We start from the raw sequence: 5,000 nt of genomic DNA on the forward strand, positions 1-5,000 counted from the left end.
CCCCATCTCCCCTTATTACTACCTTACAACCTTATTGCCCACCTCCCCATAACACTACCCCCGTCAACACTACTCCCTCCTCCACACGTCCCCGCACTTCTACTACCCCCACCTTTACAAGAATCCTAAATACTCTATTTAGCCCAGCCAAATGGGACCGATTTTTCGTGATCCCTCCCACAGCTCCCTACTCTCAAAACACCCTCCTCTTCCAACAATGCCTCCAAAAACAAGTAGGCAAAGTCTCTTTCCGTAGCCGACCCGACCACTCCCGTCTCGTCACAGTAACAACTGAAAACCAAGCTATAGCATTAACAAAACTAACTGATCTATGTGGTAATCCCATCCCTACAGAACCTCATGCAACCCTCAATACTTGCACCGGAACTGTCTTTATCTCCCCAACAGATTGCCCAATCTATGACGAAGAATGGTCAGATTGTGGAGAGGACTTACTCGCTTGTCTCACAGACTATGATGCAACATATGTACAATGCTACTCCATTCCTCCCAGAGGAAATCGTAAGAAATCCATCAACATTGCCAAAATTACTTTCCGTAGACATGACCTTCCCTTTAATGTTTACATAGGTGGGGAATCCCTACCTGTCCGACCATATCAACCTCCTCCTCGTCAGTGCCAAAATTGTTGGCGTTTAGGACACCCAGCCAAACACTGTCATGCCACAGCCAGATGCCTGCTATGTGCCCAACCTGGCCATACTCGATCAAACTGCTCTGCACAATCACACACATGTGCAAACTGTGGCGGCCCCCATAATGTATTTTATAAAGGCTGCCCCACCTACAAATTTGAGTCTGAAGGTAGCAACTCAGATTCAGACTTGGACTCACTCTACGTGAAGCCAGACAGGAAGCACGTCGACGAGGCTTTTCTCTTACCCCCTACTCCAGTAATGTCGCTCACTCTGCCAATCCCCCTACCTCCCAAGCTCCTACACCCTCTCCTAAACCCAACCCCCCTCCATCTAATTTCCCCTTTTCTACCTCCTACCTTCCCCAGTTAAATTCTTTTGCCATCCTAAACCCAGACACTCCAATCTCTACCCAATCAAATTCTTTTGCCATCCTAAATCCAGACACCCCAATCTCTACTACAGCCCCAACACCTTTCCCTCTCCCTCTCCCTCCCGCAGCAGACAGAATAAACGTTCCACCCCCTCTTCCCCTACCTCACAATCACCTCCACCTCCCTTTGCCCCTATTTTTCAGACACCAGCCTTCTCTTCCCCCCCCCCTAACAAGAAAACCTTTATCTCACAAAACTCCCCACCCAACTCCACTACAGAAACTCCACACTCAAAGTGACTGCCGATATCCATCTTCCTCCTACTCATATTCTCCCTACACCCAATCCTCCTACCCCATCCAAACAAAACCCATTCCCCCTGACTCCAGCCCCACCTATATTAACCCTCCCACTATCCTCTCTATCCCTTCCACTCCCTCCTGGATACACACGTGAAACCCTCATGTCACAAGTACCCTCTTCCCCAGACCCTCTACCTCCCGACACCCCTCCTGATACAACACCACCTCCCCAACCTCATTCTTTATCCCACCCTCTAGCACCTTCCCCTTCAAATTCTCCAACACGCACTGCAATCTTTGCCAGTAAATCAACGAAAGTATAACTATCCTTCATTGGAACATTCGCGGTTTCCGAATGTTCCTCTTTCAGTCCCACATATTCTATTATCATGCCCACGTCCTCCCTACATAGACATCCCAACTTATCAGACATCCTTACAGAATCTCACACTTTCTGCTTTGACAACCTGTTTTCCTTCCTCAAATGCATATATATCCTTCACTTGATCTAACCCCTTTACATTACCTCATCCGACCCTAACCCATTCACTCACCAATTCCTTAACCCAGCTTTAACAACTAATCACTAACCCAACCATCCTTCACTAACATTAACTATAGTGCTATATGACCTTAGATGCCTAGCACATTTATTTTGCTTTTAACCATTAATCATTAACCATATCCCCTTGCCGACGGTTATGACGTGTAGGTACGTGCTATGCCCACTGTGAGTACTTGTTTGATTGTTTTTACACATAGTACTAAGTCACCAATGAGCCAATTACGAGTACTGCCTGTCTCGCCCGTTCAGCCTTTTCTTTGATTTACGAGATATTTTACGGTATCTTTTTTTGCTAATGTAAAAAAAAAATATATATAATAACTATAATGTTTATAATAAAAATAACACCATCGATATTCATAGCACTAGTAAAAAATAACTTTTCTCGCCAATTCAATTCAGGTAAGGTCACAAGGTTACTAATTGACTCCTTTGTGGCTAAACACTAGCAGAGCCATCTATGGGCAGACATTTCACAAAAAAATATAGAAAATAGGCACAGCATTTTCCCCATTTTTGTTCATTTTCCCCGGCGGCATTGGAATATACACACACACACACACACACACACACACACATATATATATATATATATATATATATATATATATATAATATGTCCATACATATGCATATATATACATATATATGTATATATACATAGTATGTATGTGAAAATATATATGTTTGTGTGTGTCTGTCTATATATATACATATATGTGTGTGTGTGTGTAATGCATAAATGTGTGTGTGTGCGTGTGAGTGTATATGTGTGTGTGTATATATATATATATATATATATATATATATATATATGTGTGTGTGTGTTTGTGTGTGTGTTTGTGTGTGTCTGCATAAATGTGTGTGTTTATATAATATATATATATATATATATATATATATATATGTATATATATATATACATGCATATCTATACATATATATGTGTATATATGCATATGTGTATACATGTGTATATATAAATGTATATATATGTGTATATATATATATATATATATATATATATATATATATATGTGTGTGTGTGTGTGTGTGTGTGTGTGTGTGTGTGTTTATTCATTTTTTTACCTGTACATTTGTGTGTGCATATATATAGTAGGACAAATATAGATAGACACACACACACACACACACACACACATATACATATACACGCGTGTGTGTGTGAATCCATAAACGAATCAGTAATTTGCATGTTCTCTTCTTCTTTTTTTAAGTAAAAATAGATAAATTGAGTCTACAGAGAAGAAAGGGAGAGGAAGATGAGTGTGTGGGAGAGAGAGAAGAGGACCCTCCATGTTGTGGGAGTAAGCGGGGGTGAGGAGGGGGTGGGGGGAGAGGGGAGGTATAGGCGGGGGTGTAGAGAGTTTATGGTGGGGGTGAGGAGGGTAGGGGGGGTAGGCCACTCGGGGAGGGAGGGGTTGGAGAGGACTTAGGGAGGGGGATAAAGCAGTTAGTGGAGGTAGGGAAGGAGTAGACAGCTCGTTGAGGGAGGGGGTAGAGTGGTTTGGAGAGGGGAGGGGAGTAGGCGTTCAGGGGGCCGGCGGAGGGTGGTAGCAGCCGGCCGTGGTGGCGAGACACAGCTCAGTGTGTGTGTGGTGAGTCGCCGAGGTCGGAGGTGGCTTACGAGCTCTCTCCCTTCGCCCGCGCTGCGTCCCGACCCTCGCCCGCCTTCCGCATCCGAGAGGAAACTTTGAACGCACTTTGAACTTACATAATTTTGGTCTTAGTCTTGTGGCTAACGTTGAACTTGAGTACTTTTAGTCCGGTGACTGACTATGAACTTAGGTACTTTGGGTCTTGTGACTAACTTTGTACTTAGATACGTTAGTCGTATGGCTGACTTTGAAGTTAGGTACTTTTGGTATTGCGACGAATTTTAAGTTTATGTACTTCTGGTATTGTGACTAATACTGAACTTAGATAATTTTTTGTCGTGTGACATTCATTTCACAGGATAGATGACTAGCTATCCACGGATAATGACTCGTATTGGTGCTAACTGCGACCAACTGATTGATAATTTCCGTTACGAAGACGAACGCAACCTGAATGTATCTCATGCAATACGTGATACACATTGATACCCTGAATTTAGAAATGCAGTTTAGGTGAAACTATTTTTTAACTAGACGAAAGACCAAGGGGATATCTCTCAAAATAATAATATACTTAGAAAAAAACACAAAGAGTGTAACACAGAACACAGTGCGCGGAAGATATGTAAAAAAATAACAGCTAATACAAAGACGTTCATCTTGAAATACACACGCATTTAGATGGAAATAAACCTGTTTACCCAAACACTCTTGTAATAGAAAACGAAGAAGAAGTAGGTACAAGGAACTACTCAGTCCAGATTCATAAAAAAAAAGAGAAGAAAAAAATAAGTGTAAAGTCTGCTCAAACATGAATAGACACGGAGATAAGAAGAAATTCAGAACTCAGAGCACAGACAGCGTGCATTCGACAGCAGATAACACCTCCCCGCACCCACGCCAAAGGAACCCAGCCCACACGGCATAACCAGCGAACTCAGTGGAAACACACGAATTATAAATCAATCCATAACAGACACTAACAACGGCCACCCCGCTCTGCCACTCGTCAACAACAGCAAAAAACAACCGCAGCGAATTTCATCACCGGGGCCGTTACTAAATGGAATACGACCAAACACGAGGAACCTGAGTTCAAGGTGGGTCGGGGCTCCGGGGCTGAGGTCGTGTGTGTGTTTTACTTGTTGCTCGGGATCGGCTTCTTATGTCGTCTTTTGTTGGTTTTTATTTTTTTATAATTATTATTATTTTTTTTTTTTTGTTTTTGTTTAATATAATTCATTTTTATTATTATTATTTTCTCGTCGCCGTTGCAGATGGTTGGTAAATTATTATTGTTGATTTTTTATGGTTTTGCTTACTTTCTCTCTCTTTCTGCCTCTCTCTCTCTCTCTCTCTCTCTCTCTCTCTCTCTATATATATATATATATATATATATATGCATATGTGTATATATATGACTACCTGTCTATCAATCTATCCAACTGTCAATCTATTTCTATTTCTATTTGCCTATCTACCTA

At 41.8% G+C, this 5,000-nt stretch overlaps 1 protein-coding gene across 1 annotated transcript in view; it reads left to right on the forward strand.

Moving 5' to 3' along the window:
• Window positions 1-3,542: 3,542 nt before the first annotated feature.
• Window positions 3,543-5,000, forward strand: part of LOC125043466 — a 91,127-nt gene continuing 89,669 nt past the window's right edge. Inside the window, exon 1 of the mRNA XM_047639555.1 lies at window positions 3,543-4,616. The gene's annotated coding sequence lies outside the window, so the exon portion shown is untranslated. The remainder of the gene's footprint in view (window positions 4,617-5,000) is intronic.

Source organism: Penaeus chinensis, chromosome 34 (assembly GCF_019202785.1).
Source record: "Penaeus chinensis breed Huanghai No. 1 chromosome 34, ASM1920278v2, whole genome shotgun sequence".
Classification (NCBI taxonomy): Eukaryota; Metazoa; Arthropoda; class Malacostraca; order Decapoda; family Penaeidae; genus Penaeus; species Penaeus chinensis.